General features: G+C 49.8%; 2 long non-coding RNA genes across 3 annotated transcripts in view; one reads left to right on the top strand and one right to left on the bottom strand.

The window, feature by feature from the left end:
* Positions 1-4,793: 4,793 nt before the first annotated feature.
* Positions 4,794-7,922, top strand: LOC123585660. Of its 2 annotated transcripts, none has more exons than XR_006706354.1 (4): positions 4,794-4,859; positions 5,207-5,591; positions 5,994-6,181; positions 7,814-7,922. It is a non-coding gene; the product is annotated as an uncharacterized LOC123585660 (long non-coding RNA). The 2 variants fall into 2 exon arrangements; XR_006706353.1 differs by lacking the exon at positions 7,814-7,922 and adding an exon at positions 6,680-7,256.
* LOC123585661 overlaps positions 7,367-25,361 on the bottom strand; it is a 40,619-nt gene continuing 22,624 nt past the window's right edge. Inside the window, exon 2 of the long non-coding RNA XR_006706355.1 lies at positions 7,367-8,178. This is a non-coding gene — a long non-coding RNA (uncharacterized LOC123585661). The remainder of the gene's footprint in view (positions 8,179-25,361) is intronic.

Here is a 25,361-nt window from a genome sequence, read left to right as displayed (position 1 = left end):
CTGTCTTGGGTGCTGGTAGAGGATTAAATATCAGCACTAACACGTGCATTTAAATCGTTCCACTGGGTTGGAGAAGTTTTAGCCCAAGGTCACTTATTTCCAGTTCTGAATACAATTATCTAAGTTGTTGCCTTAAAATTTTCAAATGCATTTTTGAGCTGGATTTCGGCCAAGCTGTCAGGCAGGCATTTAGAGGAATGTTGTTAGCTTTGGAAATTGTTCCTTCTGCAAGGACCCTCGTGACCCGGAGGAATTAGCCCGTCTCCCCCAGTTTCCTCTTTGGCACTGGAGACCTCTCTGCCCCTCTGACTTGTTTTATCCTGGTTTCTAGTCAAAGCCCACAGAAGTCTCCCACTTTTGCTTTTCTGGAGGGCTCTCTCCCAAGTCTGGGAAAAACAACAAACAAAACTCAACCAGACACACACACACACACACACAAGGTAGAGTATCTATTTTGGGATGTATCTTTGAGGATAGTCTGTTCCCTAAAACTGTGTCATTGACTTCTGTTTTCAATGACCAGAGCCGAAACTGACCCAAGAAGGTCTGATCTTAGAAATAAGGGCTGTGACTACCTCAGCCCAAGAGTGATGAAGACAAACCAGAGGAAGGTGTGCTCATGCCCATGACACTCTGGGTTCCCCACTCATCTCACAGGAAGAAACTTCTCTCCTCCTTTCTCTGTGGAAGACTCCACAAGCAAGCTGGGGGTGATCATGCTTGAGCTCCCCTAAAACTCTTCCCTTTCCCGGGAGAGGCAGGCCTGGATGCAGGGATTACGTCATTGCCAAGTCCCGCAGCACACTCTATGGGAGCCTCAAGCTGAGCTGAACTGTGTAAGATCAAAAGCAGAAGAAGCTTTGCACTTGCCCCTGATGGCAGGCTGGGGAAGGCCCAACCAGGTACCTATGACTCTTTGGGGACATCTCTTTTTTTTTTTTTTTTTAATACTTTTTAATGTTTATTTTTGAGAGAGAAACAGAGACAGAGCGCAAGTGGGCAGAGAGAGGAGACACAGAATCCGAAGCGGGCTCTAGGCTCTGAGCTGTCGGCACAGAGCCCGACGCGGGGCTCGAACCCACAAACTGCGAGATCGTGACCTGAGCTGAAGTCGGATGCTTAACCGACTGAGCCACCCAGGTGCCCCCGACTGGGGACATTTCTTACCAGACTCAGACATCAGGTGGGCACTAGGCATCTGGTGGGACATCAAAGGGACATTGAGAATGTCCCTGTGGGGCCCAGGGAAGACATGAATTTCCAAGATATGCGTGTGTTTAATATTAACAACAGGTGGGAGGAAGCCTCGGTTTTGTATCATTTGCCAATTTCTGTGGTGTAAATACCCCCAAGCTAACAACACGACAGTAACTGGCTTGCAGAATTACAGAATATTCATATTCTGTAATGGTCTCTTGCGAATAAAAGGTCTCTTGTGAATAAAAGCCAGCTCTGGCTCCCCATTGGCACTAGCCCACATGCTGTTGCTGAAACTGACCTGAGGACCCAGTGCAATGGCCTCGGAGCCAGACATCCACGGAGGGTCTCCCGGCCCTAGCACCGGGGAGATATGTGGCTCCGGCATGTGACCTAACCTTTCTGAGCCTTAGCATACTTATCCAGAAAACCAGGGTGAACGGTAGCTGGAGCAGCCTCTGTGGCCAGATCGATGGAAGACCACGACTGGCAGCCCTCGCCCTACCTCGTGGTCTAAATGAGCATCGCCCAGAAGAAGAGGAAGCCATTTTGAGCGGGCACAACCCCCGGTGGCCATCTCAGGGGTCATGTGCTGATCTGGAGGGGGTGTTGTGAGGCTGGAATAAGCCAATGGATGGGAAGGGCTGCCCTGTAGCAGGCATTTGGTCCCCAGTAGCTATGAGTCCCCGACGTGTCCCACGCCTGCTTATTCCTCCTGTTTTCTCCTGCTAAAGTCCCCGTGAAACCGGACACCCTCGGGCCTCTGGCTGGGGTCAGGCTCACCCACCCACCTGTTAGAAACAGCTCTGTGCTCTGCCTCCAGTCCCTACGTGACTAACCAGACTGGACCACGCAGAGTCGGGAGGCCTGAAGAGTCGGCCTTAGTGCCTACCCACCACATTTTTCGGTGTCTTTTTCTTCAGTCTCTTTGGCCACCGATTTATATCCTGGGTCCTGTTCTCAAAGGGCTTTGCTCTCCGGCATGACAAGCCACAGCCCCTCAAGGGGAATTACAGCTGTGTCTCCTAGAGGGGGGGGGGGGTGGTGAGGAGCACTTGGCCAGTGCCCCAAAACGCCTCCTGGCCATTCGCAATCCCCACACACCGCTCCAGCTTCGACCCGCCAGCACCGGTATCTTCTTGCTGCCTGGGGACGTCCGCTCGCCCTGGAGCGCCACCTGCTAACAGATGGAAGGTTGAGAGCAGCCCCAAGGCAGCATCCTGCAACCAGTGACTGATGAGCACTGGGGAAGGACCCCCTGGTCTCCACCCCTTTGAGGCGAGCTACCTCTGAACACTGCATTTGACACCAGCCCCAGAGTTTCCCTGACGGGATTAAGTGACCCCACACTGGTAGCTGGCTAGATCGCAGATCCTTTATGAGCTGCCTTCTTTTTCTTGTCTTTTTCCCGTTTCCGTTTTTTTTTTTTTTTTTCTTTTTGGCACCTCCCAAATACACTGCGATTGAGTTCTTGTCTCAGTGTCTTGCCTGTGTCCGCTTTAGGGGGAACCCAAACGATCAGAGTGGATGTATGAAGAGCCAAAAGAAGGATTCTTGGAGAGTGGGAGTCCAAACTCTGCTTTCTTAACCGGAAATGGCACAGTCTGGCGCATACACGGGAATGGATGGGAACGATGGGACAGAACACTTGAAGTGGAAATTATCCAGCAAAATCAGAGAGGTTTAGCTACCATCCTGACAACACTTAATGGGAGGACAGACGCTGCCCCGGGCATCTTAGGCCAAAGGAAGCGCATGGCTTCCTGTCATTAAGCCAAGGTCATACAGAGGAGGACAAGCCTGTAAGACTTGGGCTTACTTAGGCCCCTACATATTGTTGGGGCTCATTCTGGCAGGACATCTGGAGCACATTCTAATTCTTCTCTCTGGTCTCACCAGATTTTTTTTTTCTTTAATGTTTATTTATCTTTGAGAGAGAGAGAGAGAGAGAGAAAGCAGGGGAGGGGCAGAGAGAGAGGGAGACAGAATTCAAAGCAGGCTCCAGGCTCTGAGCTGTCAGCACAGAGCCCGATGCGGGGCTCCCACCCACGAACTGTTGAGATCATGACCTGAGGTGAAGTCAGATACTTAACCGAACGAGCCACCCAGGTGCCCCCCACCTTTTCTTTTTTAAGTAGGCTTCGTGCCCAGCACAGGGCTTCAACTCACCACCCCGAGATCAAGGCCTGAGCTGAGATCAAGGGTCAGAGCTTAACCAACTGAGCCACCCAGGGTGCCCCCAGATTCTTGAATAAAAACCCCTCTATACATGGGAGCCATTCTCATGGAGGCCAGACTCCCATTGCTTAGGATAGGTCGCTATTTCTTGGCTCAGTAGAAGGGAAAGCAGAAGATGGGAACTCTACTACATGGGCCCTTTTTAAACTCCTGTGTATGAGAGTCTGTGCTAGGAGCCAGGAGGGATTCAGGAAGAATGTAACCTGCCCTCATGGAGCCCCCAGTCTGAGTAGAGAGACAGGCAGGGCACCCACTCACCCACTAACTGCAGACAGGGCCACATGAAGCTTCTCCTAGAGTATCTGGTCTACCAAAGTGCTGATAGAGGGCAGAGAGCAATGACCAATTTCAATTCATAGGGTTGAAAAAGACATCCTGTATTGGGTGAATGGAAGTAAACCTGCCAGCAGAAGGTCAGAAGCATAGGAGGGGCTCCCTAACCTTGATTCACATCTAGGATCTTTTCCACATTGAGAATTCTGTAAGCATTAGTGCACAGAGACTGTCTTGTAGACCTTTGATGAGTTATAACTACAGTTATCTGCAAAATGAAAGGCAAAAAGCCGAGGGTCTATTTGTAGCTCAATCACCAAACACTGGGAGGATCCGGATCTGCCTGGTATTATCCCGATTGGCTGTCCTTGCTGCCAGAGAAGGGCGTACGGTTGCCTCCCGTCCATCTTACTTGGCTGTGATGGCCACGGCATCCCAATCCCAGATACCAGATGACGAGAGACCTGCAGTAAGGGAGGTCACCTCTCCAGGAAGGAGCCAGAACACAAGTGGCAGCTTTAGTACCAGCCTCTACGGCCTCTGCTGCCATGCGCTGTGTTCCGGTGACCTCCGGAAGGGACCACATTGGAGGATGGGTTCCTGTAGGGAGACATCTTGGCAAAGGAAGACGTCTCTCCCATTTACAGGGAAGAGATCGCTCTGTGGTGCCCGGAGAGGGGGAATCCTAGGGTATGCGACGGGGTGGGAAGGAAAACGGGCTGGGAAAATGTCGGATTATCGGAGGCCAAGTTCAGGACCACCACGTGAAGCCGTGCGAGCCTGGGTGAGCCGTCTTCATTTTGAGATTCAGGGGAGCGCTTGCAGCCTGCATCCTGGGAATTCTCCCCACCCCTCCCACACGGCGGCAGGAAAGATGCATTGCGTGTTTGCTGCCTGGCTGCTGCCAGGGGAGGAGGCTCCCGCTCTAGCTGAGCAGCCCTGCAAGAACATGGAGCCGTGGATGGGTGTGTGGGAGTCGGGGGGGGGGGGGGGAAGGGGGGGAGGACCTTCGGCCCTCCTAATAGGCAGAGGGGTGGGCAGCTGTTTAAGGAGGAGAGACAGAGGGGGAGGGTGACAGAGCTAAAGCAAAGGTCACTGTTAGCTGCTTTATCTAGCTAGCTTGCTCTGAGGAGGCCAGGAGGCCATGAACTGTAAGTTCTGGTGTGTGTGTGTGTGTGTGTGTGTGTGTGTGTGTGTGTGTGCGCGCGCGCGCGCTCGCACGCACATGGCATTGTGTGTGTGTGAGAGAGAGACACACACAGAGAGAGAAATAGAGAAAGAGGGAGGGAGAGAAGTATGAGAAAGTAACTTAGGGAAACCGGCGATACTTGTCTTGAGCAACTTTTCACTAATCAAAAGTACTTTCATTCATTTCACAAATGTGAAAGGTGATTTACTTATGAATTTGATTCTTGGGGTTTCCTGTTGGTTTGTTTAGAAGATGTGAGGGAGTGGAAACATTTGCTGGGACAATCATTTCTCCTCTGTTCCTCGCCAGGGAGAAAACAAATCCTTAGAGAAGAACGTTCTTTTCTCCTTGCTTTCTACTCAGCCCATGACTTCTCACCACTGCAATTGTCTTCTCTCCTGACCTTGTTCTCCTCCTTGCTGCCAGTTTACTCTGTGGAATCACTGACTCAGTCAGTCAGCCAGTCTGTCGGTCAGTCCACACACATATATACCAGGTGCTAGGGTCTGTGGGTGGACGCCATTAAATAAGCAGATTATAGTTTTCACTTAGTCTAAGGAAGAGTTTTCCAACAGTCAATTCACTACTAAAAGGAGCTCGCCCTCCATGAGGGAAAATGTGTGACTGCTTGAACCAGCAACAGCCAGCTAGGATGCTTCCGGAGGATTCTTGCATCATGCGTGGCTTGGCTAAGGTAATACCCGAGGTTCCATCCAATGCTGAGAGTCCATGATTTGCTTGTGATAATTTTTTTTTTCAACGTTTTTATTTTATTTTTGGGACAGAGAGAGACAGAGCATGAACGGGGGAGGGGCAGAGAGAGAGGGAGACACAGAATCGGAAACAGGCTCCAGGCTCTGAGCCATCAGCCCAGAGCCTGACGCGGGGCTCGAACTCACAGACCGCGAGATCGTGACCTGGCTGAAGTCGGACGCTTAACCGACTGCGCCACCCAGGCGCCCTGTGATAATTTTTAATGGAACTGAATAGACACCGAGGAAAGACTGTGGTCCCTAACTTGGATTTCCCCCCTCAACTCCAAAGCGATCAAGCACAACAAAGTAAATGTTCACACTGATCTCTGCTCTCTCTCCAGCATTGGACGACTTACCATCTGTCTAGACTGAGCCGAAGGGGTGAGAAAAATCGCAACGTGAATTCTCTGGAGCGGCGACACCGTGGAGAGGAGACAGAGCCTGTGATGATGCTTCCTCTGATATGCCCAGGCCATGGCTCGATTCACCCCCCAAAAAAGGCACGCGTCCTCCTCAACCAGAACGAAAGGTAACGATCGAAAATAAAGGACCGGATGAAAAGACAGAAAACCGAAAACAAGCAGTTTTCTAACCAGAGATCTGGCAGCTTCTCCAAATCACAGTGGGCAGAGTGAAGCGGGGTTTCACTTCAGGTCAGCTCGATTCGCTCTCACAGGCACGTTTTGCGCATTCCCACTACATGAGTCTGCACTTTGGGGACGGGGAGACTGAGCTCCACGACTCTTCCCCGAGCGAATGAACCTTCTTGCCTGCCCGTCCTGAATCCCCAGGCCTGTGCAGGGGGGCTTTCTTTCCAGAGCCTTCGATGCCTTCCCTGGGCCCGGTTACCATTCTCATCACAAAAGGATGCCGGCCATAGATCTCCATGATGAACATGGGGAATATAATAAGCTGTGATTTTAATAATCCTTCCAAAGATGAAGAAATTCTTGGTGGAACCCACCCTTCTCTTGACTCTGTTCACGAATTAAGTGTAAATCTGTATCTTTCCCTTTTCCTCCGTCAGAGTGCTGTTCTATAAAACTGCCGTTAATCAGGGAGAATTGACAAGGGAAATATCTGTCAGAAAGACCCTTCTTACAATTGAGACCTAGCCTGTTGTAGGAGGTGAGGTAATTTCTTCTCAAGCTTCTGGTATCCAGGGAGAAAAAGGAACAACAAAACAAGGTCTGTTATTAAAGGTGTGAGAGTCTCTGGGTATTTTCTGTTAGTCAAGAGACCTCAAGGAAGGTTAATTCTGGGCTGAAAGCAAACCTTTGTCGAGGATTTCATTTTAGAAGGTTCAAAAGACACCAGGGAGAGAGGGAGAACAAGAGGCAGGAAGAGGCATGCACAGAAAGAGGGAGAGAGATGAAGGGAGGGAGAAGCAGGAGAGCCTGGCCTTGCTGAGATGTCACAGGAGAGAGTCACAGATACAGCCTCCAGCAGTTTGATCACTGGAAAAATGTCTGTTAAGAGTTGATGCAATGGAAGAGAGAAATTTCTGGATTTATTATTTTTTTAAAGGTGTGCCTTTGCTCCTGCTGCTCTGTTCACCTGGAATGCCCTATCCCTGTCCAGCTTTAGCCTCTCTGTTCTAAAAGGGGCTCAGTTCAAATGCCTCCTCCTCCATGAAGACTTCCTGGGTATCTCTAGTTACATATACAGTTGCTTCGTTTTCTGTAGGTCCCTAGCAGTTTTTTTCCATTAATTGTTTTTATAGCTAGTCATGGCAAAATACACATAACATAAATTTTACCATCTTAAACATTTTTCAGCATACAGTCCAATACTGTTAAGTGTATTTATATTGTTGTGCAGCCAATCTCCAGAACTTTTTCATCTTGCAAAACTGGAACTCGGTACCCATTAAGCATCACCACCCCGTTCTACTGACCACCACCATTCTACTTTTCATCTCAATGAATCTGACTACTTTAGGTAGTCAAATAAGTGAAAATCATATGTGAAATCATACAGTCTTTTTGCGATTAGCTTATTTCACTTAGAATAATGTCCTTAAGGTTCATTCAAGTTAGTTGCATGTATCAGGATCTCCTTCATTTTTCAGGAATATTAATTTGATTCTATTTTTCTAATGGCATTTATGACATGCGGTCTTATTTTTAAGCGACATTTGCACATTATACCTCTCTTGCAGAATTCTAGATCTTTGGAGGACAGGGTCTGAGTCTCCACACAGTTGAGTCCCACTGTACCTATTAGCCCAGTGCTTGGCAGAGAATTGGTGCTAATTTATTGAGAAGATCACAGGACCCATGCTCTTTGTCTTGAGTGGGCTCTTTAGAGCTCCCAGTCTCTCAATAACCACATCCCGCGAAAGACTCAACAGACGTTTAAACCTTTCCATGTCATCAAGCTGAGGTGAGCAGAAAGGGATTGGCACCAACCATTTGGGGCTGCTCTTACCCCACAGCCTTGAATCAGTCCTGTGTCTTCTCTTGACTTGAGCCTTCTACTTCCTTTTGGCAGGCATCTCCTTTGGGACAGGACAGTGGGCCCAATCTTAAAAGAACAGAAAGTAGGAGTAAGAAAGAGTAAGGGGAGAAGGGAAGAGTTCACACAAGAATGCAAGCTGATAATTAGATTTAGATTTTCCATCCTGCTAACTCTCTGGTTGTGTCATCACTTTTAATACGTATCTTCTGATAAAGATGGGGTGGTAATGGGGGCAGAGGACTGGGTGGGGGGTAATGTTAATACTCACACTAAGTGTTCTTTCCTGCCCTCTCCCCCAGGTCGTCACTGTAGAAGACAGCTTTTTTTCCAACTCAGGAACAGCAAGGGAAGCCTTGCTACAATTTGATTTGGGAGGTTGGAGAACTAAATGCAGCTTTATGTTTGGTCTATAATAGCTATTTTTAGAGTTACTTTAGTTAGCTTGTCTTAAAGCCCTGCCTTTCCCTTTGTCCTTCCACTGTCATTTGTAAGAGGGGATCATGGAACAAACACAGGCATTGAGTCCAGCAGTCTTGGGTTCTACTGGTGATATAAACTGGGGTGGGCCAATTCCCCTCACTGAACCTCCGTTTCCTTACCTGTAAAATGGGGAGAAATACCCCCCTCCCTCCCCAGGCTTTCCTGACGATTCAATAAGGCCATGAATATTAACTGCCCGGTCTGGCATACAACAGTTGGGTAATACATGTGAATTTCCTTCCCTTTTCCTGAGTTGACCTGATGTCCCTCTTTTCCAGGCTGTGGCTGAATTGGCTTCATTTGGATCCTTGACTCCACATAAGCCACGTTCGCTGCACTGGTTTCGTCTCTTTCTTAGCAGCCCATGACCCCCAAGGAAACCCTATGGCAGCTCCTCCTGTTTTGCGATGCCTGGATCGTTAGAGAAGAGTATTTTGGTGTGGGATAAGGCTCTGTTCAGGCCTGATAGAACCTTGTTGGGAGACGGAGTTTTCAAGCCTACACGGGAAATCACAGAAGAATGGTTCAATTTATTTGCCAAATGATTTATTTCCATGGTAGGCAGCAGGCTCTGTGTTTGTACATTGCTTGGGGTGCTGGAGCCTACCTACAGAAGGCCCTTTATTTTTTTTTTGACCCACGTCACCTTTATTAGCAAAGCCTAGTCCTAAGGGTCAGCAAACGGGTAGGAGCTCAGCCAGCCCAGAACAAGCAGAAATATGAAAGCAGTTTCTGCCAGAGTCTAACAGAGCCGGTAGCCTCGTGGACCCAGAATGCCAAAACCAATGGCCTGTTGTTGAGAAAAAGTACACGGAATGTGTTTGAGTTACCTTGGTCCTTCTCATTTAGGTGTCATTGCATTTATCTGGAGCACAAAAGAGCTGTACTTTGTCACTTTCTCCCATCAAACTCTCCACCCCCCCCCCCCCCCCACCCCGCACTTCAGAGAAGAAAACAACTGCTTCCGGCAAGGTGGCGGTAATCAAGGCATCAGGAAAGTACCATTGGAGTCTGGCCTTAAAAGATGGGTAGGATTGGAAAATGTAAAGGTTTGGAAGCAGGCCTTTCTGGTGGAAAGAACAGCAGCGACAAAACATAGAAGTGGAAACTTGTAGTGGCATTGCTGGAGAATTATTGGGAGACTAAGCTATACAGAAGGAATAATAAAAATAGGTAATATTAAACACTGTGATAGACATTTCCTAAGATGGTCTTTAGTCTCCGCCTTCTGATCTTTATGCTCTGTGTGACTTCTCTCCTTGAGTATGGATTGGATCTATTGACCTACTGAATAGAATGAGTAGAATGTCTCTGAAGTAATGGGGTACCTTCTGAGATTAGACTATTCAAAGACCGTGGCTTTTTTCTTGAACACTTTCTCCCTTGCTGTTGCTTTCTCTTGGGTTGGGTGCCCCGAAGAAAGCCAGCTGCTATGTCATGAGGCAGTCCCGTGTAGAGGACCACATGCGGAGGGACTGAGGCCTGCTAACGACCATGTTAGTGAGCTTGGGTGTGTCCCTTCCCTGCTGCGGCCCAGCCTGCAGATGAGACCTCTTTGCCAACTGCTTGACTATAATCTCTTGAGTGACCCTGAGGCAAAAGCATCCAGCTAAGCTGTGCCCAGTTTCCTGACCCACAGAAGCTGTGGGTAGAAAATGTTTATTGTGGGGTGCCTGGGTGGCTCCGTCAGTCAAGCGTCCAAGTTCCGCTCAGGTCATGATCTCACGGTTCATGAGTTGGAGCCCCGAGTCAGGCTCTGTGCTGACAGCTCAGAGCCTGGAGCCTGCTTCAGATTCTGTGTCTCCCCCTCTCTCTCTGGCCCTCCCCTGCTCGTGCTCTTTCTCTTTCTCTCTCAAAAATAAATAAATATTAATAAAATAAAATAAAATAAAATAAAATAAAATAAGGAACATGTTTGTTGTTTGAAGTAACTAAGTCTGGGGGTAATTTGTTATGCAGCAACAGATAACCAATACAAGCACTTACTCTAATGTACCGGATGCTGTGATACGTACTTCCTATGTCTGCTGCCATTTAATCAACATTAGGTGAGTATCCTTGTCCCAATTTTTTCCAGTTGAGAAAACCAAGCTTTAGACATCTACCCAATGCCTGTTACACATCTAGTAAGTGCACAAGCTGAGACTCGAACCGGGCTGCCTTATTCCTGGGTGTGTCCTCTTGACTTGGACACTCTATATTCTACAGTTTGGTTCACTCCTTTCTCTGGAGTTTTTTGAACAGAATCTCCCTCTCTATGTCCAGTTGTCTCTGACAGGCTGTGCCAGGTACTTGCAGCTCCAACCATTATGACAGCAGTGACCTCCCAGCCCCCAGAAGCCCATCTTCTTCCTCCTTATCTCCTTGCCACTCCTTGCCCTGGGCACCACCTGTGGTTTTGGAAGTCAAGGCCCGTAGGGCTACCCTTGGGTGGCATAGTGGGCCCCTTTCTCCTGCCCTGGGCTGGAGGTTGTTTCCCAGGAGACCATATCATATTCTTCAGGACCCGACAAATACAACTTTTCCACTTCCTTCTATCACAGGGCGAGAAAGACCCAGAGAGGGCTGCTCCTACTCCAGGAGATGAGGACTCTAACCCTGTGGGTCCTTCTCTAGTCTCTGGTAAACAAGTGGAAACTCTGCCCAGTCTAACTCTGCTTCCTCCACGGTTTCATTGGACACTGGTTTATTTCAGGGTGTTCCTAGGAGATTTATACTCAACCGTCCTCGTCAGTCACATGTGGTGGTCTCTCCCTGGGCCTTTGCAGGGAGGCAGTGATGCAGATGTGTGGGCTGCCCCATCCTGGGTCCTGAGTAACCACGATATTCCTTCTCATCACGGTATCTATTGCCAATTTAGTGAGCTCTTTGATACACTGAGTCTCAAGAGGTCCATGGATGAATGATTACCTTTGGCTAATATTAAAAACAAACCAACTAATCAAACAGAAACTTAAGAGTTAGGAATGACCTTTCATGACTGATAAGCCAGTCTTCACTGTTGATCTGCTACTACGTTTTGCTGTACTCTGTGTATCAGTTCATAAGCTCAAAGGAAGCCACCGCTCAGAAAATTAGCTCCAACCCCCTGGACTTTATACCTTAGTTCCCTGTTAATCCTTGATGGAAATGAGCAGGGCCCTAGGCTTCAAAAGAACTTCCAATGGGTAACTAAAGTCCAAAGGCAATCTCTCCCCGGTGGCAGGAGAACTGGGCTCTCAACCCAGCTCTACCGCTTGTTTTCCGGATGATCCTGGGGGGTTCACCTCACCTCTGTGAACCTGTTTCCTTGTATGTCACACCAGGAGGGTGGGGCAGGCCACCTCCAAGATCTCTTCTAGTCTTCTAGAAGGTTTTATGGGCTGGCCTCTGAACAGGGCACCCCGCCCCCACTCTGTCTCCCTTTCCTCTGCTCAGATGGGCTCCCCAGTTCTGCTGGCTCTCGAAGTAGTACCCGTTTGTCCGGAACAAGGTCTCACAGAAGAGTATAGGAGCAATCTTTTGGCTCTCTGGAACATTCTTAACAAGCCAGGAGCTTCCTTTCAGAAACGTCACGTACGGTCTCCAAACACCTGCGGCCGCTCATTCCACACTCCTTGGGAGGTGAGGAAAGGGAGGAACAGTAACGAAAGAATAGCCAGCCCCTTCCTCCCAGGATTAGGGCACCAGGCTGGAGGCCTACACAGCCCTGTGATTAGGCTCCGTTTTACAGAGGTGGAAAGCCAGGGAATGCTAGACTTGAGACTCAAATTCAAGTACATGCCAAAGGAGATGCTAAGGAATCCATAAATATTTATTAGAGTCAAAAGGTCCTCAATAGATCATCTGAGTTGGCTTTCAGGCAGTTTATCAAGCAGAGAAGTAAAATGATTTACTCAAAGTCATACAGCTTGAGAATGCATTTGATTCACATTATGTAGTCAGACACCTTTCTCTAGGAGGACTGACTCAGAACCCTTTTAGAATCAGTTCAAGGACATATGGGTTGGAGGCAGCCAGTTACTCTGCCTCCCCTCTCTTTCCTAGCAGGACTTCTCCCACTTTCTAAAGGATGTTCTTTGGCCTCCCACACCACAGACTCGCCTGATATCAAAGGGCCACGTGTAAACACCCTTCCTTCTGTCTTATCAAAATCCCTCTTGCCTGGGTTTATCAGAAGTGACTCACTCCCTGGAGCCCTTTGCAAGGATCTGGGCTGGGGCTGCAGGGCTGAGAGGTACCAGCCTCTCTGCCCACTTCAGAGAAGGGCCTCTTAAACCTCCACTCTTCTCCATCTGCCCCAGCTGGGAGCCCCGCCACCCGCATGTAGGGGAGCTTGGCCCCAGACGCCACTCCTGGCCTTTCTCACAAAACCCTTGCAAGGGGGGGCCCTTAGGGGCACAGGATCCTGAGTGACATAGGAACCAGGGCTGATGGCTGTGGGAAAGAAGGCAAATGCTCCGAAACGTGAGGCGAATGGTGGGTACCCCACCCTGAGGCCGGGTACTCAAGGAAAGCTTCCTTTCGTGCGGGAAACGTTAGCTCTTCCCTGGCCCTTCCAGTCCAGCAGGAAGGGGAGACATCCCATGAAGACACGGCAGCTGTGACCATCGCTGCAAAGAAGAGGTTCACGGGAGCCTCAGGGGAGAGTGACTGATCTGAGAGGCCAAGCCAGGCGTTCCTGAGGAAGTGGTGTTTGAGAGGACTCCAGAGGGGGCACAAGCAGGGAGGGGGGTGTCTGGCCGGACAGAGGGCAGGGCGTGATGAGGAAACTGCAGGGAACGGAAGGGGGCCTGTGTGGCCCAGGGCAGAGCGTGGAGGGCGGGGGGGGGGGGGGGGGGGGGGGGGAAGGGGGGGGACAGAGGTAGGATTCAGGGCTGCAGGGGAAGGTTGTGTGTGTCAGCCGCTTTCAGTCTTGTCTTTGTGCTGCAGGTGGGGGGAAGCCTGTAGAGGGACCGGAGAAGGGACTGGCGTTCAGGGGACACTGGCTATGTATGTGGGCACCCAGCCCAGGGAAAGCCATGAGCCCAGAGGCCTCTTCACCCTCTGGTTCAAGCAGTGTCAATGGGTATGAGTGTCCCCAGGCTCGGGGACCAGGGAGGACATGGTGGAGTCGAAGGTAGGGTGGGGTCGGAGGCCAGCAGAGTGGGCGCTCAGTGTCACCTTCCCAACCCTGGCCAAGCGAAGCTCAGGTCCCTCTGGGGGTGGTCTCCTCCAGATGCTGCCCTTCCCCCACACCCTGGAGCTCAGTGCGCACCCTGGGCGTCTGCGCGCCTCCTCTGCCTGGCTTACACCCCAGGTGCTGTGAGTCACCTGCGTGGTGAGTCAGGGGTAGAGGTGGGAACGTGAGCCCCGGGGAGGCTGGCGAGGCAGGTGGGCGCAGCCCCGCCCCCACGGCCGCACCCCCACCCCAGCTCTTCAGAGGAACCCTTCGGTCCCATCCGTTGCAGGAGGCTTCTTCCCAGCTCCCTCTCCCCCACGCCCACCTCCCTCCGCCACCGGCTACCCGCCACCATCACCATGGTGACGCCAGCTCCCGAGGCAGCTCCGCGATCAGATCAGATCTGCGGGAGTCGAAGCAGGGGGAGGGCGGCTGGTCTCATTAGTCGTCCTATTGAACTGGGTGCTTTTCAAATCAGCTCGCGGCTGCCCGCGGCAGATCCAAGGTCTGCTCACCTGAAGGGCTCACCTCAAACACAAGAGGCGAACGGCTGAACGGAACATGTATTCCACGGGGACTTGTTTGCACCAGGAGACGATGCACCCCAGCTTTTAAGCGCTGAAGCATACTAGTGTGTGGGTCCGGGCTGATACCCGAGATTTAAGGGCCACTCGCTGGGTGACTTGAGGTGGACTTGTAAAGCTTTGGTTGTGAGAGGCAATTTGGGGCCACCCAGACTGGATTCAAATCCTCACCCTGCCACTTATCAAAGGGATACACTGGGCCAAGTTACTGAAGCTTGCCGGGCCTCAGTTTCCTCTTGGGTCAATGGGGGATAATCACACTCACTTTGTAGGGGGTAGTGAGGATTAAAGCTAAGTTATGCAAAGTGGCACATAGCCCTACGAAAAATGGCCATTGTTGTTGCGGCTGTTATTACCCTTAGAGTTTCCAGCCCTTCCAGATGCTCCACAGAGGCTTTGTTGATTTGAGGTTGACACAAAAGGCAGGTTTTCCCAGCAGTGACTTCTGGGCTGCCAGGACCATCAGTTTCAAGATGGCGGGTAGAGCAAGTTCTGACCTCTCCTCAAAGGTTTCTTACATGATGGGAGACATAATGTAACCTTGAACTGCAGTGTATAAAGACATTGGACCGGTGAAGGAATTGGCAGGAAGGAGGAAAGTCCAAACGGAGTGCCGGGGGGGCAGGGTAACACAGCTCAAAGAGGGGTAAGTTTCTACTGTTCCATAGAACCTTGACAAGCCTATAAAAGGGGATGGTGTGGGGCCTGAAAAGAGAGAGATTATTTAGAAATATTTATAAGAGACAGATAGACTTGCAGGTCCCAACCCCAACTCCCCCTCCTGCCTGGGACAGGAGAGTTATTTTCCAGAAAAACTGAATCAGAGAGACTTTGTGCTACCGACATCAGATACAGAGGGAAGCTGGGGTCAGGTGAAAGTTTGCACACTAAGTGAGCCCTTCTCCCCTGCCTCTTCCCCCTCCTTGCCTAAGACCGACAAGGGCAGGAGATTGAAAGATTCTTTCCTGCAGAAACCAACCCAATCCAGGAAAAAGACCTATACATGTTGACATTTGGATGCTCCTGGTGAAAAAGTCATTGCCTACCTGAGCACCCTACAATAAATCCCATCCATGTATACCGAACTTCAATCAGCTCTTTAGGGCCTCTTCCTTAAATCCAATCCGAGCGGCAGTCAACGATCACCACAGAGGAAAGCATCCAACGTGACAGAGAATACAATAATCAAACAGGAAGACAAGAGGATCTATGAAGGAAGCAGAAATGATGAATGAGCAGCAGACACTGAAAATAAAGTATATTTGAAATCTTTAGAGGCAGAGGAGAAAATGCTGCATCCATAGGATGTGATGAAAAAGGGATAATCAAAGCAAGAAAGAGTGTTTGGAAATCAGAAATACGAAATGAAAATTTCAAAAATTCTGTACCAGCATTGGAAGATAGAGCTACAGAAATTTCCCTGAAAGCAAACAAAAGAACAGCAATATGAGTAAGAAAGAGAATTAGAGGAGTAATTCAGAAGGGTCGACACCCAGTAAAAGTAGTTTCAGAAAGAGAATAGAGAAAAGTGATGGTAAGGAAATTATCAAGGAAATAATACAAAAAGATGCTCTGGAACTGAAGGACACGAGTCTTGTCTAACATGCCTAGCACAGGAGTTGAAAACGGACCTAGACCAAGATACCCCATTGTGACACCACAGAACTCTAGGGTTGATAATTCCTTTATATTTTGCATTTGATTTATCTAGGGATAAAAAGGTCTTAAGAGTTTTCAAAGAGAAAACTAAAAAGTTACATATAAAAGATCAAGAGTCAGAACAGGATTGGACTTCTCAATAGTAGTGTTGGAAGTAAGAAGACATTGGAAAAATACTTTCATTATCCCAAGGGAAAATTATTTTCAGCCTAGATTTCTATTCCCAGCCACACTATTGAATAAGTATGAGGACAAAACAAGGACATTTTCAAACACGCAAAATACAAATAAGTTCACATCTGATGTACCCTTTCTTGGGAAGCCAATGGAAGATGCTCCATGATGAGGGAGTAACCAAGAAAGAGGAAGAAGGCTTGTGATCCAACAATGCAGAGGGGAAAGGGAATTTCCAAGACACGGGTGAAGGAAAGTCCCAGAATGACAGTGGTGGGGCAGGCCTAGGAACCAACCAGTTTAGATTAGAGAAGAACATTGAGAACTCCAACAAAAATTTCTCTAGGAAATTCTGATTACTGATAGATTTGAGATCTAAAAAGGATTGTATAATGAATCAGTTTGCAGAGCTGTTGGAACTATGGGAAGACTTAGATATTTAAGGAAACAAAACAAATGCAAAATAAAAGGAATTATCAACTCCAGAAAGAAGAAAACGTTGAGAAAAACAAAACAAAATCTCGGTTCACTTCTTGGCTCAGTAATGAACAATGTTTATTTTACATAATCATAATAATGAAAACACTGTGTGTGGATTGAACCAAAAAGTAATAAACAATTATGTTGGGAGGAGAGAAAGCACAGGAAGGGGAGGGGTGAATGATTTAAAACGTTCACTTACTATAGTGGAAAATATTTAAAATAAATGACTCAAGAGAGAGAGAACTCCGTGTGCCTATTATCCAAAAACATGAATGTAAATACCAAAAAAGGAAGAAAAAAAAAAGCTATGAATGTTGCAAGTGGTTGCCTCTGGGGAACAAAAGAAAGATGAGATAGGAAGGAGGTCAAGGGACTTTCACAGATGGTGTATTTTGATAAAATATAAATAAAAATTAAAAATCCAAAAAAGGAAAGAAGACTGGACCTGTGTTGGTCCAATGATGGCTTTACAAATGCACACCTTCAAACCCCTCAGTGATAAAGTCAGCAAAGACAAAGTGTCAGGTATATGCATAGCGTTAGGAGAATTTCTGGAACTGGGACCGTTTATTCCTACTAATATGAAAACACCAACAGTAACAACTAGCGATCGTGTCCATAGGCTTTCAAGACACCTTAGCAAGTTTGCGACCATGTTATCCTATGCTTTCAAGGAAAACACTGAAACTCAGGACTTAATGGAAGTCATTGATACAGTAAGTAGTAGAGGCAGGACCTGATGCCAAGTCCTCTGTGGTAGATTATATTTTCAAAGATGGACTAATCCCTCATGCTCTTCTTCCACTCCTCCACCAAAAGATGGAGTCTATTTCTCCACCCCCTTGAGTCTGGGCAGGTCTCGCATCAGCTTTGACCTATATAATGCCGTGAGTGAGTTTTGGTGACCTCTCAGTCTAGATCATTAGAAGATTTGCACCTCTTGCTTTGGTCTTGTGGGATATTCCCTCTGGCACACTCTCTCTCTTGGAAAGCAGCCTCATCCTAGGAGAAGCCTAAGCCACATGGAGAGGCCAGGTGGGCACTTTAACTGCCATCAACTGCCAACCGTGTGAGTGAGCTGCCATCTTGGACCTCCAGCCCATGTGAACCTTCATCTGACTCCGGTCACTATCTGACTACAACTGCATGAGAGATGCCAAGTGAAACCACCCAGCTGGCATGTCAACCCACGGAACTGTGAAAGAGAATAATTAAGACTATTATGTGATGTCATGAAGTTTTAGGGTGATCTGTTATATGGCAATAGGTCACTGAAACATTGCTTAACACCAAAGTCCTTATTCTTTCCTCGATACCACCCTATGGGCATTTCTCAGCAGAGACATTGAAATTTGGGTGGGAGAATTTTTTTGTAAGAATTTTTTAAGTTTTCCCTGCACACTGTGGGCCCTTAGCACCCCTGGCTTTTGTCCATGAATCTGATACCCCTCCCCCAATGTCATGGTGATAACAAAGAATGCCTTCACAGTTTCCCAAGTGGCTCCTAAGAATAACATCCCCAGGTGAGATCTCCAGGTAGACAGAGCCATCTTGAGATGGTTTAAAGCTGAATTCCACACAAATGGAAAAGAGAAGTCACTTCTGTCAGTGGGAGCGGACAGAAAGGGAAAGCGTGCGGGAGAATAGCTCCCACAGTCCAACTGCAGAGTCTCCATGGCCCTACCTCTGACGTCTAAGTTGCTGGTTTTTTGGCCTGAGCTCCCTAAGCCTTGCAAACTGTTTGGTGGTAACCATGCCCACAGGGGGAAAGGGTGTGGGAGGTACAGAACCATGGAGCATTCATCTGGGAGGGAAGGGAGAGATCATTTAGTGCAGCCACTCACCTTACCGTCTACTGAAGCCAGAATGGGGAATGTGCACCAAGACTATACCCCAGGACCCCCCCCCCACCCCCACCCCCAAGCCACATGCTCTTCCTACCACTCAGACAAGGAAATGCTTGTGATTGAGGTTATTTAGATGGCGAAGTGGATAAATTTACTTTGGGCACACAGAATACAGCTGTCCAAGTTAGCCTCACATGACCGCCGGTTGGACAAGTTTTCCAGGGGCTGCTGTAACAAAGTACCACAACCTGAGTGACTTAACAGAAATGGATTGTTTCACTGTTCTGGGGCCTGGAAGTTCGTGATCAAGGCGTCGGCAGGGTTGGTTCCTTCTGGGGGATGCACAAGAAAATCTGGGTCATATCCTCCTCTAGCTTCTGGCGGCTTGCCCGCCATCTTTTGCGTTCCTCTGTCTTCATCTTCACAATGGCATTGTACCTGCCTGCATCCGTCTCCAAATCTCCTCTTTCTGTAAGGACACCAGTCACACTGGATTGGAGCCCACGCTGCATTAGTATAACCTCAACTTACTTCTGGAAGAACTCTATTTCACATTCTGGGGCTAGGACTTCGGCATACGGATTTGGGGGCGGGTACAACTCACCCCATACAAAAGTTGCATGCCACATGCTTTCTGTTTCTCATGTAAAGTGTCACTTTGGATTTCCGAAGTTTGCATCTCGCTTTGACCCTTGGCCTCACACTGTACGAGGCAGATTTTTCACTTGAAAAAATCTGATCAGCCCACCCGAGCCCGGGATCTGTCTCTTTTCCTGAGAGAACGTGTTGCGGCCTGAGAGCCGCTTCGGCAACTACAGAAAGTCTTTGACGGGGCCTCTAATCTGCTTCCGTGGCACACCTGTGACAGCTGTGGCCTAGGTGTGAGTCACATTTTGCCTTCAGAAGGCTCTGAAAGAATGAAGTTAGCTGGCTGAAGACACCTGGGAAGTACAGCCACCTGAGCATGGGGAGCCTTCCAGCTTTAGAAGCACAAAGTCTTGAAGACACACAATGGGACGAGACAGAATATGGGGAAAGCCTGATGTCACTGCCAGTCAGGGAGAAACGTTCAGTCATTTATTTATTCATACGTTCCTTCAACATGTTCTCAGTGAGCAAGCACCCAGTATGAGCCAGGCGCTGTGAAATTCAAAATCCGGTGGGGAAGAAAAGTAAACATACATGCAATTCTGACTGCGGTAAATAACATGGAGGAAACAGTGTGCAATAATAAGGAACAGCAAGGACGTCGACTCTTAACGGTGGTCAAAGAGCCCCCGTAAGGGGGTAGCCATGGAGACCTGGACGATTCAGGCAAGGATGCAGGAACAGCTTGTGCAAAGGGCCTGAGTTGCTGATGGACTTGGAATTTTTCAGGAACTGAAAAGAAGCAGATGTGCCCTGGAACAAAGATATGCCTCCGGCAGAGGCAAGAGATGAGGCTGGAGAGTAGGGTGTGGGCCAGGACCGGGATGGGATTTCACATAGACACTGTGCAAAGCCACCACAGAGTTTTAAGTAAGAGAGTGAGAGGGGTGCCTGGGTGGCCCAGTCTGTTGAGTGTCCGACTTCGGCTCAGGACATGATCTCACAGCTCGTGGGTTCGAGCCCCGCGTCGGGCTCTGTGCTGACAGCTCAGAGCCTGGAGCCTGCTTCAGATTCTGTGCCTCCCTCTCCCTCTGCCCCTAACCCACTAGCATTCTGTCTGTCTCTCAAAAATCAATAAACATTAAAAAAAATTCTAGGGGCGTCGTGGGTGGCTCAGTTGGTTAAGCATCTGACTTCGACTCAGGTCATGATCTCATGGTTCATGAGTCCGAGCCCCACGTCGGGCCCTGTGCTGACAGCTCGGAGCCTGGAGCCTGCTTTGGATTCTGTGTCTCCCTCTCTCTCTGCCCCTCCCCTGCTCACACTCTGTCTCTCTCTCTCTCTCAAGATAAATAAACATTAAAAAAAATAAAAATAAAAAAAGAGTGAGATGATTTGATTTCTTTGTTTTTTTAATCATTCTCTCAGATTGGCAAAGATTAAGGTTTGAAAACACATGGGGTTGGCAAAGGTGTGAGGAAACAGACAATCTCATAGCTTGCTGGTGGAGTTATACGTTTGTAGAGGAGCAACTTGGCAATATTTATCAAAATCAAAAATGCACTCCTTTGACTCAGCGACTTTGTTTCCATGCATTTATCCTGTATATGTAATGCTTGAAAATCATCATATACTAGATTATTCATTTTTGGCATTGTATGACTACACAAGATTAAAAAAATACCCTAGATATCAGTAAGTGACTGATAACCCATCAATATCAACAAATAAGGGCTTGGCTGAGCAAATGGTGGTCATTCCCACGGCATAATGCTGGACAACTGTAGGGATCAGGGACCTCTTTATGTACTGATGGGGGCCAGTTTCTGAAATATACAGATAGTCAATTTTAAAAAGCAAGTTTCGCGCACCTGAAACATTGTATGGCAACTATAAATCAAGAAGAAGAAGAAGAAGAAGAAGAAGAAGAGGAGGAGGAGGAGGAGGCGGCGGCGGCGGCGGAGGAAATTCCAGAGCCGTGTGTAGAGTATATATATCATTTAAGAAAAAGACGTGTGTGTGTGTGTGTTTGGGTCCTTCAGGAGAGGAGTAATGAAAGCTGTAAAGAAACAAAAGACCTTGGCCACCGTGTCAGAGTGGGGGAAGATGAAAGCGGGGGTGGGGGGGGGGGAGTGTCCAGAAGCCACCCGGGTGCCCAGGCTGGAGGCCCTGGCCTGGATGCTGGGGGCAGTGCGTGGAGATGGGGACAAGTGGGCAAATGTGCGGCAGGAAAGCCGGACGGGATGTCGGGGTGTGAAGAGAGAAATGAGCACGAGGGACAGCCAGCCAGGTTTCTCGCGTGACCTCCTAGTGGAGGTGCCGTTCACCTAGAGGAAGGGCAGGCTTGGGGTGGGGTGCAGGACAGAACTGAGGGTGAGGTTTGGGGCATGCTAAGTCCGACGTGCCAGCAATCACCTAAGCGGAGATATTGTACAGGAGCCCCAGTAGAGAGACCCGAGTTTAGACGTCCTGCTCGGTCCCTCCCCACACCTCCACCCGAGAACACGGCCAGTGTCTGTAACAGACAGCTGGCTGTTTTGGGTGACCAGAGGAGGCAAGAGCATTCCCGGGAGGGGAGAGGGGAGTGCTCAGGTGTGGCAGACCGCACTTGATTGACATGCCACAGGAGAGGTAAGCCCGGGAATGGCAGGGCATGACTTGCATTGTAGAAGTCCCTCTGATGGGAACAAGACAGACAGATCAGAGGGAGGTAAAATGGAGCCAACCGGCAAGTTATTGCTGGAATAAAGGAGCTGAACGAGCTTGGGGCCAACGGCGATGGAGAAGAGGGTAGGATGTGGATGGGATGTGGGGGTGGGGAGGGTGGAGGAGCTGAGAATAACTCCCAGCCTTCTGGCGTGAGTGACTGCAGGGGTGGTGGGGCCATTTCCCGAGAGCAAGTGTGGGAGGAGGAAGGGGGAGGCAATCCTTACTCAACCTAAGCTTGACTCGGTTCCTAGAGACGGGTCCTGTGTGGTAAGAAGACTTTTCTCCCAGCCTGTGTCTTACCACACCGCACTGCAGCCCTGTCCTGGGAACTTCGGGGGGCTCTTACTCTATCGTCACCAACTTTGACTCTATCTCCCCATGGCCCCCCCCACGTGGGATCCATCATCAAACCCTAAAAATCCTGCCATCAAACTATCTCGCTTCTGTCCTCACCTTTCTATTCTCACGGGGCCCTAAACTGGCAGGAAGTGACCAGGGCCTCTCTGGAACTCTGGAGGCCTGTCGCTAGGTCACAGGAGGCATCTGGCTGCAGTCGAGGCTGCTGTGTGTAAGATGACCCTACGGCCAAATCTATAGCCATTACTGAGGACTTTCCCCATAATAACATGGTGACAAGCCTTGTTCTCATAGATAACGCGGGCTAAATCCAAGGTTAGGGTTCCGCGGCATTTCCTCTGAAGCTTTGGGACTGGGAAAGTCCTTTGCTAAGTGGCTGATCACTGTTCATGCAGCAGCCCACCCCAGCCAGAGCCTGACTACCACACACAGAATGTCTAACACGACGAGGCCTCGGCTCTGGAGGGCCTGCCACCCTCTGAGTCACAGAGCCACACTGCACTGTACCTTGGGCCCCGTCCTGAAGTCAGGGATTGTGTGAGGCCTTCCCCAAGTTGGCCAGGCACCTAATGTCAAGAAGCCAGGTAGCAGAAGCAAGGGGTGTGTGTGTGTGTGTGTGTGTGTGTGTGTGTGTGTGTGACTGGCAGTGGATCAGGCAGGATGGCAGGAAGGCTCCCTGCTGAGGTCTCTGGATGGCAGAAAATGCACAGAAAAGAGCATGTCAAGTGGCTCTGGGACAGGGAGATGGCCTTATGCTTTTCTTACTCAAAGGTACTGCTTCTTCTGGGTACTGGCCACATTTGGAAGCTGGACCAGGAGCTGAACTTGGTTCTCAGAATCCCGGCAGGGTGGTCTGGAAGGTGACGGGGGAAGGGCGTAGGTGTGCCTCAACTGCTTCGACTCAGGTTGTAACATGTCAGCGTGCTGGCGGGTTCTTCGTGTTTCAATCAGATGAAGTTTTTGTTGGATGTTTAGTGACAGGCACCCTCTACTCACGTCATCAAAAGCCTACGGTGGAAGGGAAAATCAACTGCATATTCCTGAAAGCCAGGAAGTATCAAGTGCAAAACCTAAACAGACTTCTCTTACTAGGGTGCCCGAACGCAGCGAGAGAGGGAACAGGCGCTTGCGTGTGGGGTCGGGGAGAGAAGCTCCTCACCACCCGCCTTCCGAGATGGGGAGGCAGCTCATCCCTCGGGGGCAGCGCCCTGGTGGGCGGCAAGGGCTCGGCCTCTTCCCCGCTCCTCCGGGCCCCGTGTTCATCTCTGTCTCCGACCTTCCAGAGTGTCCAGCACTGTGCAGGGCACGTCCTGGACCCTCAGGAGGTGCTGGTGGAGTGGCTCAGAGAAGGACTGGATGAGCGGTGAGTGTGTGGATGCCTGGGGCCACAGCCAGCTTTGGGGGCAGCTGTGTGACTCTGGCCAGTCGCCCGCGAGCTTTCTGACCCCCGGGCTATGCCCATCAGGGTCATCTGCGAGACTTATTGGTCTTAGACCCACCCCCCCCAGAGTTGAAGCTGATGTCATCGGACCACGCCTAGGTGTGGCCATCCACCGAGCCTCGGGTCACTCCCCTCACTTCTTCCCATTCAGCACCTGCTTCTGTCACTCAGCCTCCTCAATGACAGTTCTTGATTTCAGTCTCCACAGACTTGGTCCTTCTAACCCCCCTTCTCGTCCCTTGATTTCCTCTCCCTCGCAGCTGCTGGACCTTCCCGTCATTAAGAATTGCAAAGCCTCGGGGGCACCTGGGTGGCGCAGTCGGTTAAGCGTCCGACTTCAGCCAGGTCACGATCTCGCAGTCCGGGAGTTCAAGCCCCGCGTCAGGCTCTGGGCTGATGGCTCAGAGCCTGGAGCCTGTTTCCGATTCTGTGTCTCCCTCTCTCTCTGCCCCTACCCCGTTCATGCTCTGTCTCTCTCTGTCCCAAAAATAAATAAACATTGAAAAAAAAAATTAAAAAAAAAAAAAAAAAGAATTGCAAAGCCTCGGGGCGCCCGGGTGGTTTAGCTGGTGAAGCGTCTGACTTCAGCTCAGGTCATAATCTCCAGGCTCGTGAGTTTGAGCCCCACATTGGGCTCTGTGCTCTCAGCACAGAGCCCGATTCGGATCCCCTGTCTCCCTCCCTCTCTCTGTGCCCCTCCCCGCCTCAAAAATAAATGTTAGGGGCGCCTGGGTGGCACAGTCGGTGAAGCGTCCGACTTCAGCCAGGTCACGATCTCGCGGTCCGTGAGTTCGAGCCCCGCGTCGGGCTCTGGGCTGATGGCTCAGAGCCTGGAGCCTGTTTCCGATTCTGTGTCTCCCTCTCTCTCTGCCCCTCCCCCGTTCATGCTCTGTCTCTCTCTGCCCCAAAAATAAATAAAACGTTGAAAAAAAAAATAAATGTTAAAAAAACACAAAAAACAAACAACAAAGAATTGCAAGGCCTCTGTGACCGCTTCCTCAACCACCTGCCAATTGCTCAGCTCTGCTAGTTTCTTCCAGAACCCCAATTCCCACCTCTTCACAACCGGACCAGCGCCTATAAAGACACTGATCTCACCACATCCCATGTGTCCCTCCCCTCCGTCATCTTCTCGAGTTCCCCTCACCCAGCTTAAACTCCATGGCCAGTCATAACTCCGCACGTGCACATCAGCCCCCTCCCTTCTCTTGCACTGTGGTCCTCACCCAACAGCCCCAGGGGAGCTCAGCCTTCTGTCAACACCACACCTGCCCCGCCCCACCCCCACCCTCGCCCCCTCCCCCCAACACTGAGCACGAACAGTCAAAAAGATGAGGAGCGGGCCGGTTGGTGTTACTTCAAATACGAGGGAGCCCTTCGTGCTTTCTGAAAACCCAGCCACGTCCCCAGCTCCACGCGTTCCCTCGCTCTCCAGTCCCCCACGTCTCCGTCTCAGTGGATGCCGTTGCTTCTGACTTCACTTGGGAAATCGTGAAATGAGAAGAGCGTTTAAGGAGACTCCTCTCATCCCGTCCGTGTTGGCGTGCGGGGGCGGCCGTGACCGGATACCACAGACTGGGTGGCCGAACGACCATTGATTTTCCCACAGTTCCGGAGGCCGCGAGTCCGAGATGAAGGCGTGGACAGAGTTGGTTTCTCCCGAGGCGTCTCTCCTTGGCTTGTCGATGGCCGCCTTCTCCCTGAGTCTTCACATGGCCTTTCCTCTATGTACTCCCATTGTTGGCATCGCTTCCTTGTCTTATAAGGACATCGCTCGTATCGGATTA

This window comes from Leopardus geoffroyi, chromosome C3, assembly GCF_018350155.1.
Source record: "Leopardus geoffroyi isolate Oge1 chromosome C3, O.geoffroyi_Oge1_pat1.0, whole genome shotgun sequence".
NCBI classification, from domain to species: domain Eukaryota; kingdom Metazoa; phylum Chordata; class Mammalia; order Carnivora; family Felidae; genus Leopardus; species Leopardus geoffroyi.
The sequence above is the reverse complement of the archived record's forward strand: the minus strand, read 5'-3'. Positions and strand labels throughout refer to the sequence as shown.